Raw genomic sequence first — 16,380 nt, 5'->3', positions numbered from 1 at the left:
AACCATGTTCTCTATGCTCTTAGTCCTTAACGAGCTGTGTTGTTTTTCCAATTTTCGTGGATATTGCTGTACCTTTTTTATCCTCCTATTTGGTTAGAGAGAGGGTTTTACTCTACTTACGTCGAGGTTTTCTCCAGAGCTTTGTGCATTTTGTACTATTTGCACAAACTGAATTTAGGAGGGAGTGTTCAAATCTTTTAAGATTATGGACTCAACTCTCCTTTGAAGATGTCTTGTATATTTGCATAATAGGTTTCGATGATAAAGGTTTGTATCCTCTACGTGATTGGTTTTTGGATATTGAGTGAAAAACCCCTACTCTTTGTAAGGGAAGTGGTTTTTGGTGGCTTTTGAGACCATTGTGTGTGGCCTATGTATGATCTGATGCAACCACCACCACATCAGCGTTCACTGAGGAATATCACGAATTCAAAGCTCAGATGGTAAAGAGACTTACCATAGGGACGTCGAAGAAGAATTTTTGTTACTTGAATAAATTATGAGTTTGAAGCTAAGCGAGGTGGGTTTTTTTAACTTTGCGTTCAACTTGGCTGGAAAATGTTCCTCCCCATAACCAGTTTACAAGATCGATTTTGAAAAATGGAAAAAGTTCCACTGCCATCGACTCCAAGAAGGAAGTTAACGTGTATAAGTGATGGGTATCAGAAAAGTGAGCCCTACCCTTCACTGAATGGGGCAGTTTTTCCATCTTCACCTCCAAAGGCAAGATCGGACATTCTTGCTGGGACAATTGGGAAGGAGGTTTTTGCTTCCCATCAATCGGTGATAATGTGATGTTAGAAAATGGGGAATGTTATAAATGTAAGTCAGTGCAGCTTCATTAAAGACTCGGAGATAAAACAGAGAGTGAAGGAAGGGTTTTGCTTCTTCTGCACTCAGTTAAATTAAATCGAATAAATATTTTTGGAGAAAACCTGTGTCCCGTACGTGATTAAATAGGTACTGACTGCTCCCAAGGGTCACAACAGTATCATCTTTGCTTGGGTGCTAATGCAGTAACTCTAGTATGTGGCCTTTGATGAAGCAATCTTCTGTGGACGTGATTAAACTTTGTCACTAAGAATTTGAATGGTATGAAAGCAGGATATTTTCTGGCTTTAAATGTTGTGCTAGATCTCAAATACCCGCCTTTAACAGCAACCAGCAGTAGGAAGTTGGACAAAGAACCCATGTTTGCGTTTTTTTTTTTTTTGCTTGACATGTTGTGTTCTTAGCGTAGTTTTGGTTTCTTACTGCATATTTTCATGAGTTTTCCTTTGTAGTTTAAAGCTACAGAGACGATAATTTCTTTTTGCAGGAATGATATGCCTATTTCAGTTGTTAGGTAAAACCGCATGATGTAAAAGTTTTTGTGTAATGTGTTTCAAACTTTAGCATTTTTTCGAATTCAAATTGACTGCTCACTCTCATTAGATTTTTCTTGAAGAATTCAATTTCAGTTCTTGAATTCTGTGGCATTGAAATTTGACTTGTTTTCTTTCAAACGATGGCCTTAACTTTCTTTGAAGCTTTTCCAACATTTTACTTTATATTAAGTGGATCATAAACCAAGTTAATTATTGGGGACAGTATTAGTAAAGACTAGTTATTTTGTGGGTTCAAAACAAAAAGAAGTCCACTCTTTTGAGGCGCAAAAAGTCTTGTATTGTGCAATCTCTCTCACAACCTTGATGAAAGGGTCTGTATATGATATAAATAGAATTGTACTCTCTGCTATGATAGTTTTAAAAAGTACAGATTTTTCAAGCATCCACCATACCCATATCTGATATGTATCCAGCAGGATATACATTGAGATATTGCAGGGCATATGAGGTGTGTATCCATACTCAAAGAGATCAACTCTTTCCATCAATATGGCCCAGATACAGCAGAATACGCAGCATATGGCATAGATAGTCATTCTTTGAGGAGAGATTCAAAAGTATTGTCCTCTCTGAATTGCTCGAGTAAGCAATGCATAGTGGTTTGCGATGTCACCTGGCTAACTTGAATTAGCGTCATCATTTGGTCAATAAGAGCTTTCATTTGCATGAAACATGATAGATTTGACATGCGTTTCAGAGGACGGGAGTGGTGCATGCGCAGGGGACAAAAGAGTGTAATATCCGTAGCAAGGCTGAGTGGCTGTACCATCCTGGGGGTTAGGTCACCCTCATGACGCGAGATCCTTATCTCTTACCCTTGAGCCAAGACCCTTAAACTTTATTGTGTGGCACTGGACTAGACAGTTCCCTTCCCTGTCGGGTTGAGGAGAGTGCCGCCTCTGGCCAATGTCAACATGAAGGTATTTGTAGCCATCACTCGCAGGTCTAGGGGAATTACAAGCTCCCATCCATCTGTTGGAGGATATATGGAGGAGGTAGTTGTGTCCTTGAGAATTCCAAACTTCCCTAATCCTTATTGAGTTCTGCTCCCAACCCAGGCAGGCATGGGTTGCATCTCCATACCAATTTGAGTCCGATGCAGAGACTCAAACTTTGAGGAGACGCAACAAGATATTACTCCTTAAGTATTGCTCACATAGCATTATTTGATTGGTGGAACCGTGCAGGGATGCTCAGAATCTGAAGCTCAAGGTGTATGATTCTTTGCTCATTGCGGAATTGGTTCTTTGGCTTGGGGTTCCTGAGTTTGACATCTCAATCTCTGTACAAAAACTTTAAGTATCTTATGGCTAGATAAAGATAAGTATATGCACTGTTGCTGGGTCCGTTTGGGCATACTGTCTTTATGAGCTGGATTCGCTTTGTTGTGGGACAGGATTCATCCCATTCGAATTGCAAACCATATTGTCTCTAATATCTCTTTTTAAGCATCTAGATTGCACATACCAAAAAATATCGAATAAAGTTTAAAATAAATGCTGCTGATTTTTGCAGCACTGTCATTAATCCAACATTTTCATTTGCTGTGCTGCTTGTATGTTGGACTCTGATGGCATGCTTTCCTTCCATCGTAACATAATTAGACTTGTCTTTGCGGGATGATTTTAGCTTCACTGGCATGTAAAGTAATTAACATTTTCGTTTGCTTGGCTACTTGTATGTTAGGGTCTGATCATATGCTTTCCGTCCATATAATGTCCACATATATATGCATGGTCTGCTCAGCATGCACGTACACTATTTATAAGCAAAACTGCCAAGCGGGTGAACTATTCCCAAATGAGTCAGACCTTGGATACAGCAAAGTATTATTATATTTACACAGTACTTCATCATTGGGAAGTATTTCTTTTTCACTCAACAAAGGTAAACCGGATACATATTTCATATTATTCTTGCAATAACTATGTACCATGCCACTGCAATGTTGGCAATTTGATCGTAAAAAGGTGATGCCATGTCAGGTCGCAGGACATTAGCAACGTATTATTCTTATAGCATGAGATGCGAGTGTTGTTTTAAGCTTGATGTGCAGAGAAGGACGAGGCTGCATTATGGTTAGACCACATAAAAACCCTCCAGAAAGGCCGTTGCTTCGGCTTGGGATGGGGACCCATCAGCCTTGATTCTGATTTGCTCAACATTTCCCACATCACTTGGACGTCTTGATATCCACAGGTTTGTACATCATTGTGAAGCTTCAACAGCCCAGCACCTGCACAAAACAAGGCCACATCATGTTAGGGGTAGCTTTAATTCACATCAGTTAGGAAAGTAAAAGAACAAAAAAAGTCATAGCTTTTTATACGCAGATAATATTATATGCTCTGGAACTGCTTTTGATTCCTGATGCTCCAACTACTGGTTCTAGCACCACCAAAGGATGAGCAGCGGCCAGGACCTTTTTGGGCTCTTGTTTTTTAGCACAAAGTTGTAGGCAACATAGCATTTTAATGTTTGTTGTTAGGTCAATACTGAAGTGTTTCTTTTTTTCCTTTTCTGAGCAGGTCATATAACTTAAGTGACTCAACTTAAAGTTGCACTGAAAAGGATGTTGATCGCTTGATCCTATCATAAGGCACACATCTTTCGGCGTGAGGGCAAAAGTGTTGGTGTTACCACTTACCATTTGCATGAGTGGCGGCAAAGAAAAGTAAGAAATAGAATAGTGTAGGCAGTACTTTTTTATAGTTTCAAAATAGAGCAGCCATTAACAACTTTGTTTTAAAGAGTACTCTGGTGGAATAGCATACAGTCACTCAACTTTGTTTTGCCTTCAAAGTGGATTTAGCCTACTGGGAATTAGCCCCTCCACTAGTGGAATCTTTTGAGCTATGTACCACCCTTGAGTGTATTAACTAATATATATTAAGAGTAATGCGACCGATAGCATTAAACTTATATTTTAAGTTATTATTTAATACCACGTCATGAAATGATAAAAAAATGATAAGAAAATGAATGTTGCATAAATTTTGTCATATACTAAGAACAAGAATAGGGATTAGGAGAGAGAGATTCAAAACAGTCTGGATAATGATAATTAAACTGTAAACAATTGATTTTATTTTATTTTTTGTGGCAGGGAGATTATTTCCATTAAAAAAAAAAGGATAACATGCATCTTTAATTTATTATTTTTAATAATTATATTATAATTTACAAAACAAATCAATAGCTTCAGCATGACACAGTTAGGAGGTCAGCGAGTGTAAACACTGAATGAAGCATGAAAGTCGAGAAAATCATTGAATTTTATATGTTGTTGTTTTGTTAGTGGAGAATATACTGTATTGGTGGTCGAAATATCTTTATTGTGTTTGAATTGATATTTGAATTGACGAATTCGTACGGACATGTATTTTGGGCTATCAGTGGGATCCCTCGTCCTTGGAGGGGTTCCTTAACCCATGTTTTCTTTCTGCTTTTGATTTATATTTATTTAAAGTCTTTGACAACGTTTTCAGAAACAGGGTTTTTTTTTTTTAATTAAAAAAAAAAAGAAAGGGAATTGGGATCAAAGGAAAGGTCGAGATATTGGGTTTTTAACTAATTATGGTTATTTCAAAAGAAATAAATAATTTTTTTTTCAAAAATTAAAAATCTAGTACTGCATGAAAGCCAAGATCATATTAGTATAGTCTATAATAATATTAAAATTGAAAATTTATTTTCGAGGAAACAGCACCATCGATCACGAATTGATGGTTAAAATTGTATCATTTGTTCTATTTTTCATTAATCTTAACTATTAAATTTAAATCAAATATATAAATTATAGAAAAAGTAATAGTTTTTGGTGTACATTAATAATGATTTCACTATTTGTTGACAAAATGCAAAATGGTGTTAATTTGCATTTCTTTTGTTTTTATTTTTATTTTTCCTAAGTACAAGATTTCAAAGTACTAGGATGACGGTCTTCCTTTCTTGATACTTGTGAAGGATGTTTGTGCTTACCCAGCTACCTCTCAAGGAGAAAGGAAAATTTTCAAACTTCAAACCTACCCCGGACTTCCCATCTCTCTCTCTCTCTCTCTGAGTTTGTGTTCCGACAGAAAAATGTAGAAAACGTTAAAAAGAAATTAATCATGCCAACTGCAAAATACCAAGCGACCGACACAATACGCATATAATTTAACATGAAAAAATAAAAAATAGGAATATCAGAGAATATCTAGAATTCTATCCAATGGGAACTTGAAACAAAGTAAAGAAAATCATTTAGAAATAGAGGTAGGATGAAAGAAGATGGAAAAAAAAAAAAACATTATTAAAAAAGAGATTTCCATGTAGTTTTTTATTTTAAAAAAAAAAATTGTAATTTTTGGTGTCCAACACTCCAACCAACTTGTGTGGGTGAGATTGATTTCAACATGAATATGAAAAGAAGAATAAAGTGGGAACGTGACAGGTTCCATTGGTATGGAGCAAATGTCATCATTTGAGAGTTTTCTTTTAAACCGTTGATTATAAGCTTATAAAGAAAGCAAAAGGTTACTCTCATCGAAGAAAAATTCGTAGCTATCCGATAAAATTCTATTTTTCTTACTGTTAAACAGAAGCAGAGGAAGGATAAGAAGAAGAAGAAGGGGAAGGATGTTAACAAATAGGAGGAGCGTACACTTTCAACACCCAGAAAAAGAAGAAGAACCATGACAAAAAGCTTGTGTACTGGGGTCTCTGTTTTCCAAGACCAGAAACAGAGGAAAAAAAGATCAATCTTCAGGAACTGTATTGACACACTGAGACCAAGTTAACAAAGAGAAAAACAGATGAATTGGGAAGAAACTTGTCATATTTTCATGGTATTGATGCTACGATTTTTTCATGATACAATTTGGTTACAAATCCTGCAAATCGTGGACCAGAAGAAGGAAGGAAACATTTTGCTGCCATTGCTAACATAAAAAGTATACACATGAAAAGCAAATAAAATCAAATCGTAATAAAGGAGAAGAAGAGACCATACTGACCATTTTTGCGAGACTTAACACGTGCAGAAACAGCAATCCAAACACGCCTGACAGGGAAAATCATTTTCTGCCATATATCCATCAACTTTTCCTTCACCTTGAGTTTCTTTCTGGGCTTTCTTCTCCTATTCCCACCACCACCAAGTCGAACCGCTATGGCTCGTAACCCTGCCAGACCTGAGACCGCTGTATCCACTTTCTTCTTTTTTATCTTCTGATCTCTATATTATTCTCTCCACACACGCACACAAACAGCTTCGAGAGACAGAGAGGGGGGGGGGGGTTGTTCTCGCTGGGCAGCTTCGAGAGCAGCCAAGCTCACAGCGTAATAGGTGCCGCTTGGTCTGTCCTCTGTTATAACTCTGTATTCAGTGCACCGACACGTGACGGTATCTTTTCTTACTTTATTATTTTTTGGCATATTCTTTTATTATTTATTACTTACTTGCATCTCTCATCCGTCAACAGTGTTATTATGATTTAAAATAATAATATTGTGATTTAATGCATTATTACTTTAGTAACTTTAATAAGAAAAGTTTTATTTATAAGCTAGCGAGGAGTACACCAGTAGACTGTTAATGTGGCAAAGTTTAATTTATTAAAAGGAATTATAAATTTAAATCTTCCAAATTAAATTATAACAAATTAATAATTTAAATATTATATTATCTATATCAACTTATGAATATAATAGCTCATTTAATAATGTTTATTGCAACTATAACAAATACTAGCATTATAAATGTTAAATTAATAAAATAAAAATAAATAATATTATGTGTAATTATTTTTACGTTTTTTTTGTACATTTTATTAATATGACTGTCATGTTATTTTTTTTAATATAAAATAATTATTTTGACTAATCATATTAGTAGAATATTAAAAAATATGTAAAAATGACTATAAAAAATATTAAATAGTAATATTTCTATATGTAAATTTATTGAAAATTAAAGAATTTTATATGCTATAAATATTACAATGACATAAATGTTTTTTTTCCACCATAAACAGATGTTTTTTTAAAAAAATAATATTTAGAATTTTAGAGTATACGAATCTCTTATTGTTCTTTTAAAAAAAGATAATTTACATAAAAAATTATTTTTTTAATAATAAAATTTATTGTTTAAAAAAATATATATGAAAGTTATGAATTTACGTAATATTATTATTATTAGTTTTTTAAATTTGTCAACAAATGAAAGAAGGACAGGTGGTGGAAATTAAATCTGTGAAAATCTTTTGGCTTTTGGGAAACTTTATCGTTTAGTCATTTGTCGGGGACTAATTTGTGGTACGTGTGCTTTGACACGTGGCCAAAACCAATTAAGAAATCATTTAAAAAAAATTAAAGTCCAATTAGGAGCTCTTTTTTTTTTTTTTTAATGTATACATAACAATTAATTATTAAAAAAAAAAAAAAAAGGTTTAAGGGGTAGAAGGACTAGTGTCGGCAAGGTGACTGTCCACGTGGTCAATCGGCAATGGATATGGAGGGATAAAGATTGGTGATTAGACGAGGTCTCAAAGGGTTGTGAAAGGGATGCCCTTCCCTATCTCATCCTTCCACATTTCAATCTAAACATTAACATGATTTTTGTCCAAAATTCTCTTTCTTTTATTATTTCTGATATCTCAACCATCAATCAATTTTCTATTTTAAATTGTTCAAAAAGTGAGTCAATAATTGGGTTTCTACTTTCAAAATCGTTTGCTTCCTAAGGAAGATGTTATAGCCCTAACGGGATGTTTTGCTTTTGGTTTGAAAGGATTTGAGTGATAGATAGTTGTGGTAAGGTCATGATCCAACTAGAACAAGACAATATAAATCCAAACAAACTAAATGGGTATGATTAGACATGTATATTTTTTTTTTCTATTTGAGATCATACGTCAGTTCACTTAAAGTCCGACCCGATTAATCAGACATATTGAAGATGAGTCCATTCTTCAAGTCAAATATTATTGGTATTTTCAATCATGTTAATATTGTTAAATTGTGATTAAACGGTTATGTGTAAATGTTGAAATTGAAAAAACTTCTCAAACTAAATGAGTATGATTAGACATGTATTTTTTTTTTCTACTTGAGATCATACGTCAGTTCACTTAAAATCCGATCCGATTAATCAGACATATTGAAGATGAGCCCACTCTTCAAGTCAAACATTATTGGTATTTTTAATCATGTTAATATTGTTAAATTGTGATTAAACTATTATGTGTAAATGTTGAAATTGAAAAAATCTCTGTAGGCTATAAAAACCTCCCACCAGCCCTAAGGTATTTTTTCAGTTCACTGGCCAGACCCTCCTCCTGTCCGCCCTTTGTCGGACCTGTTCCACGGCTGTTTTCCTTTAGTTTTCCATCCATAGAACTAAAATATGTAGATCTACTGTCTTCCAGCCTCTTTCAACCGACACCCACTCCACTACCAAATTCTCCAACCGCTGATCTAACTTATAAAAATCATTAGTAAATAAATAGAATATAATAAATAGTTTTTCAATAATTAATATTTTAATATCATACAATGAGAATATGAGTTGATGATGAGTAATATTAGACTTATTAGTGGACAGTTTAATATTCCATTTGGATGAAATCTTTGACACAATAATTCACATTTTTCATCTCAATGCTACAAGCTGTCAACTCTGCCTCATGTTCACCGACTCATATGTAATATTTGTGCACTAAAATATAGTGACGAGACTTTAGTGGCATTTTAAAAGGATTTGGACCACAGATATCTGTAGCTTTCGAAATGTGGACTTTTGTCATGAATTTCGTAGATAAACCAGCTGGGTCTCAGATTTTTGTACATATCTGATAGAACTTCCAATACACAACACTAGTGATCATGATGATGAGCTTTCCTACAAAATTTAGTTAGGGTTTTATGACCAATACCATTATATAAATATATATATATATATATATATCATGGCATGGATTAATATCTTTTTGTAATTCTTTGATTCAACATTTTCTTATAATTCGAAGAGAGATAAACACAGTAGTTTGTAGACCTAGTATTAAATTCTACTCTTAAACAAGAAAAATGATATTTATAATCTTAGAGTAGGTTTGGATAGTGAGTTGAGTTGAGATGAAAGTTAAAAATTAAATAAAATATTGTAATAATATTATTTTTATTTTGAGATTTGAAAAAGTTAAATTGTTTATTATATTTTGTTTGAAAATTTGAAAAAATTGTAATGATTAGATAATATGAATTGAGTTGAGATCAACTCATTATCTAAACAATGTCTAGAGTATGTAAGTTTTGCGCATTCCTTTTTATGCATCGTTTGGTTATGTAGTTTAGATTAAATATTGAGATATTTTGAATAGTAGTGAGATTTTTTAGTTAAAATCAAATGAGATGGTTTGTAAAAAGTGTGTATATAAATAGTGAAATGAGATGAGATGAGATAGTTTTAACTTTTTGAAAATTTGATAAAATGGTGGGTCCACCAATTATTGAAAAGTATTTTTAATTATTGGGTGGAAAAATCAGAGATGAGATAAGATTTTGTTTACAACCGTTTGGATAGATAGATAAAAAATAAAGTATAGCTCAGATGAGATAGTTTGTATCTCATAAACTATCTCATATGTGCATCCAAAATGGGCCTAAAAAAAGTACATAATATGGGATCTATATAAAATTAAAAAAAATTATTTTTTAAACGTAGACCCTACTTTTTTTTCAAAAAAGAATACGCGAGATTTGCACATCCTAAGATCATTGTTCTTTCGAAAATATAGAATATAGACACAATATTAGTAGAATGAAAATCTATATCTTGTATTTATATTTCTTGGAATCCTGAAAAAATATTTGAATAAAAAAATTATAAAAGATGTTGATCCATATGACGGAAGATAGGGTTGTGCTTGCAAGAATTAGACATATGCACCTACCTCTTGACAGCAAAGATTGTTCCCCAAGACAGCTCAATGCCCAAGTAATTTAGGTGAATATCTAGAAATAAATGCACATTAATAAATAAAAATAATTTTTTAAATAATGACATGATATTGACACGGGATTAAAGAACTTATTGAAGGACACAAAAGGAATTAATTCAATTTTTATTATATATTTATACCTAAAGATATTAGTTATAGTACCTATTTAATCATTTGATGCAAAGAAAGTTCTAAAAGTTCTTTGAAACTTTAGCAATTAATAATGATACCAATATGTCGTGAAAGGAAGTCGTAAGAAGCTTAAATTGTTATTGTTTGTCATGATTTCTTTTTCCAATTTTTTATTGCTTTTCTTAGATATTTAGTACATACACCTTTTATATATATATATATATTTACATTTAATACATGATTATCTTGTTATTATGATAGAATTAAATAAAGAAGTTTTATAGGTACAAAGAGATTTAATAAAAATAAATTTACGGATTGATATAGTTTCATGTTATATATTACATAAATTTTATATTAGTAATAGTTTTATAATATAACACATATACCACGTCAAGCAATAAAAATTTTTGTAAATTTATTTTTATAAAATTCCTTTATAAATAAAATATTTCCCAATTAAAAAAACGTCATATCTTGGACTTTCACCCTCAAGCTAGCTTTAGATCATATATATTTTGGGGCTTCGTTCTGTTATATAATTTATTTGCAAAAGCATTTAATTAAAAATAATAATACTTGCAATTGTAAATATCTAAATATCGTGTAATTACTTTAAAAAAAAAAAGTGAATAAATATAAGACCTATATGAAAAAAAAATTAATTTTTTAACGGTGAACCTTACTTTTTTTTAAAATGACTATATGGCATTTACACACTTTACGACTGTATAGAATATTATTCTATATATATATATATAAAAATTTTATTTAGTCCCTATGTACTTGATAAATACTTTTTATGAATGTGCTTTGGACATGAATGATGTATAGGTTTTTCTGAATCTTAAGAATTCTTTCGAATTAAATAGTTCAGATTCCTCGGTATATGTTCAAAACTAAAATATTTCAGCTCACAATAATGGAAGGGATCTAAGAAACTCCAATTGTTTAAGAATAATAAGTTAGAAACATTCATTTTTTTTTTAAATAATTTCTTTAACAGAAAGAACACAAAACTTTATAACAGATTATTTGGGTTTCTGATTCCAAATTGCATAATGTCAAGAAGATCTTAAATTTTGGTGGATAAGAATAATATATATACCTTATAATTCTTTTTCTTTAAAACATTGTTCACATGGGTGGGGGCCATTGTAACGAATTAATTCAGTTGTAAACTCTAGTTAGGTATATTTCATGTATACTCTTGTATATTTAAGTTTTACCTACTTTTATGAATGAAATACTTTGATTAAGTAACGAGAAAAGTTTGGATTATAAAAATAAAAATAAAATTATAAAATAAAGTTTACAAATTAACGTGACTTTATATGATAAGTTAAAATATTATAAAAAAAATTTATAGAACAAATATAGCGTATCATATTATTAAAACCATTAGCTTATAAACATAATTTTATAAATATATTAATAGACGTTACACATCTTCTTTGTTTATAATCAATTGGTATGTAATAAAGTCTATGTCGTGCGGGTATCTTCAACTTCAACTAAACATGAGAAGGTTTGGTGGATTCGGTGATTTCAAAACCTTGTCTCACCTAATTAATTCATTAAATATCCTAACAAAGCCTGATCATTGTAAGGTTCTTCTTTTGTCTAATTTTCTTAAATGTTGGTCCTACGGGTCCATTTTGATACCCCCAGTAACCATGAATCCATAATCTTAATTGATCTATCTTTATGGGTATGATTTTTTCAATTGGTCAATTATATGTAATAGTGGATAATCGAATCATAACATCATTAAATATATCTAAACCCTCTCTCTCTCTGTGTTGAAAATAGGGAGTACAATGTTTTTTTAAATTAATTCTACTTATCATCTAAGTACTCATAATCATCTCATTATTTTATTATGTGACATTAGATTATTAAAAATTATTTATTATATTTCACTTGTAAATCTATCATTTAATATCATATCATGATATGATGAGAAGATTATGAAAAAATAGATGATGAATAGATTTTTTTTTTTTAATTATCATCTTTTCATCATCAAACGGTTAATAAAATAAATAAATAACAAATAATCTCTTTAATTATTTCATATTAAAGGCTAATGTATAGTATTTCTTGTGAAAATATCTCCCGCGCGCATTGGACCGTTGGATGAGAGACACTATCCTATAATAGGAAAACGTGTCTCTTATCCAAGGGATGGATCCAAGTAAACTGCATCTCCCTCTTTTCATTTCATCTAATGATAAACTTGTCCTTAATCGAGTTTTTTTATTTTTTTTTATAATATGATCATGTAATAATAATGTCAATAGGAATAACAATTGTAATCATTAAGTTTTCTTATCAAAGGACATTATAAATAAAGCAATGTGTTATGCATTTTAATGATTAAAGATAGGAAACAGAACAACGATCAGTTCGTTGATTTGCTTGTCCAATCAGCATAAGGTAAGAGATTTCAAGACATTGTTAGGAGATTTTTATAGTTTAATTATGGACTGTGATATATTTGTTTGGATTAGGAAGTAGGAACTTGTCATCAAATATGAGGATATTATAACATTAATTATTTAACCCTATAAGACAAAATATTTCTGGTCAGATTCCATGTGATCCATTTCACAAAGATAAGAGGATAGAATAATGTGGTTTTTTGTTCATAAGTTTTCTGAGCAAATTAAAGTTTGATTACCCAAAACAAGAAAACTGTAATATAATATTTGGGTCAAATATATATGTGACAAAGATGATTTGATTATGAAATCAACCTACTTTCATCTTAAACATATAGATCCTGGGATGAGTGTTAAGTGGAGTGGATTTTATGAATTTCACTCTTCCATATTGTGTTGTCTTATAAGAAATCTACTAAATCAGGTAGTTTAGTCTCTATAATCTGTTGAGTTTGTAGAGCCTAGTTTTATTGGTGTGTCGGCTTGAATTGCTAACTCAACCCGACAAGGATGTATTATAGGTTTTTGAGTGAATTTTCAATGAGGCTTATGCCATGAAGCGTAGGATAGGTCCAAACCAAAGCAATCAGAAAAAGCACCAAGCAAAAAGTTTACTCGGCAAATCCCATAAGTAAAATTGGAACAAATAGTTCACTTGATACGCGCTCGAGTGAAACTTGGATAAAGAGTTCGCTTGATGTGCATTCGACATGCCGCTCGAGTGAATAAGGCAGAAAAATAGAAATTAAGATTTTTGTCTTGTGACAATATAAATATGTACTTAATAAGGGTTCTAATTGTTCTTAACAGTGAGATTTCACCCCAAAGTATATTTTATTATTCCCTAGTATAAAAAAATCTTTTGCAGCTCCTTGAATGTAGTCACGTTACTTAACCACATTAATTTTATATTATGTGATTGTTTGCTAGTGCTTGCTTTTATTTTGTTTGTCATCGTTGGTTTCACAACATAATCATGATGTGACAAAACATCTACAATATGAAGCTCATCTCGACTCGTTTTTATTTTACCTTTTCTCTAATGATAACTAATATTTTTTAAAAAATATTATTTATCATCCTCCCCGCTTATCATGATGTAGTATTAGCTAATTGATTAACCAAAAAAGCAAAACAAAACAAAAATTCAAACATTTAATATCACACTATGAGATAATGAGAGGATAATAAATGAATGGATGATGATTAAATTATAAACATTTATCTTTCAAAAAATTAAATTACAATGTAATTCCAATAACAAACATGTCAATCACTAGTTTGGGTTTGAGATTCCGAATGGTGCTTATTAACCTCATGATCTAGTCTTCTCCCTCAACCCAACAAAAAAAGAGAAAAACATGAACCACAAGAACATGAGTGGTAGGGGGGAGGGGAGGGCAGGGGAGGGGGAGGGGGGGTTCAACATTGTGAATAAAAATTGGTTGACTAGTTGCCACAAGTATTATTATTATTATTACCTCAACTTTGTAGAAAGTTGAAACGAAGGGACGTTGGTTGCTCAATTTCCTCGTCAATAATTGAACTTTTTTCCTATTGGGATTATTCTCATATTGCATAATGTCAACACAAAGAGAGTACTGTCTAAACAGTAGCCTCCTCGATCCTTTTACAATGGGATCGCATCATCAACTTTAGTCAAAAACATTTGAGTTAACACATTAAAGACGTACGTACATGAGTGTATGCTCATGAGAAAGGAATACCATCCCCCAACCAATCATATTAATTTTAATAATGACATATCAATATAATTTCCCTTTCAGAAATAATGAGCATCCATCTTTCTTTATCAAACCTATATCCATGCTTTTGTTCAAAGCCAATAAAAACAAAAGATGAAGTGTAATTAGTGCTTTGTCCTTTATTTTTGCATTTGGAATCAACTAGCTAGGGTTCATATTCCAATCCACTGCACTTAACCCATTAAAAAAAAGTGACTTTTTCTAGAGCTTTTGAAAGATAGAAATGACTCATGATTTAGATGCTATGGTCGTGGATTAGCTACAATCCCATGTTTTCCTTATCAAAGAAGGTTTAAGCATTGGATTCCCAAAATCATGTGGATGGTGTGGTTTTCTCATACCAATAACTTTTCAAGATCCATCATTAATAAAGTATGCTTTGTGAGGAATTTTCTAGTCAAAATAAAGTCTTCATCTACATGTCTATCCCAATCTTTACCTTATAATTATATGCCATTCTATTTGTTTCAGCATAAATAGCTTTATAAAATACAAAATAAACATCAGATATTTGGGATATCAACATGTTATTATTTTTTTATTAGTAATACTACATACAGTTATAGAGTGCATAAGTGTCGTATAGTCGTTTTGAAAAAAATAAGATCTATTATTAAAAAATTAATTTTTTTATATAAATCCTGTATTTATTTATTATTTTTAAAATAATTACATGATTCTTATATATTCACGATTGTAATTATTATGATTATTATTTTTTTATTGATGGGTGGTGGCTGTTTTCCTGAAAAAAAATTGTCCAATTCCATTCTTGTGTTGCCACATGAGAATCTTTGTCCAATTTTGAGAGTGTAATTGATTAGCCATGGTCAACCATAGAAAATGGAAGCACTTGTTTTTGCCTTCAAACTCTAAATATTGAGAGGTAGGAAGAATTAGGTTGAGGTATCACCCTAAATATACACTTGTCTTCCAATTAGTTGTTTGTGGGGGAGAGTGCAATCCTGCACCTGTCCTCTTCATTCACTCGCTTTTACTGGTTTTATGTCTCTTCTAGAAGGCAATAAAATCAAGTGGGAAGAAATGAGAATGATGACTGGATGGACAGCAATGGCAGCAATAACATGACTTGTTGCCATTAATTACATTAAGGAACTGTAAGATCCTCCTCATTGCATAGTCAACAAGAGCATCATAATTAGAGGCTTTAGACCTCATTATGGATTTTTAGCTAGCCACTGCAATTTGCTCAAAGAAAAAAAAAAAAGAAACAACCTAAGTACCACAGCAATTCAGTAAATATTGGATGCTCTCGGAGTATGGATGGTATAATACATTCATTTTATCATAAAATGTTATATAATTAAAATTAGTTATATAATCATTAATTTTTAAATATATAATATGCTGTGATTAGATAAGAGTACCAAGTATGCATACTCGGAGACTAACTAATCATTACTGCAAAAATCCTTGACCCAATTCAAGTATACAATATATTTCTATTATGTTTCACTAGTGAGTTTAAATAAAATTTAAAAATTGAATAAATTATTATTAAAATATTATATTTTAATATTATTATTATTTTGATATTTAAAAAAATTGAATTATTTATTATATTCAGTATAGAAATTTAAGAAAATTGTCGTGATTAGATGGTATGAGTTGAGATGAACTCTAAATCTAAATGGGCGTAAATATG

The sequence above is a fragment of the Carya illinoinensis genome, chromosome 1, assembly GCF_018687715.1.
Source record: "Carya illinoinensis cultivar Pawnee chromosome 1, C.illinoinensisPawnee_v1, whole genome shotgun sequence".
NCBI lineage: Eukaryota > Viridiplantae > Streptophyta > Magnoliopsida > Fagales > Juglandaceae > Carya > Carya illinoinensis.
The sequence above is the reverse complement of the archived record's forward strand: the minus strand, read 5'-3'. Positions refer to the sequence as shown.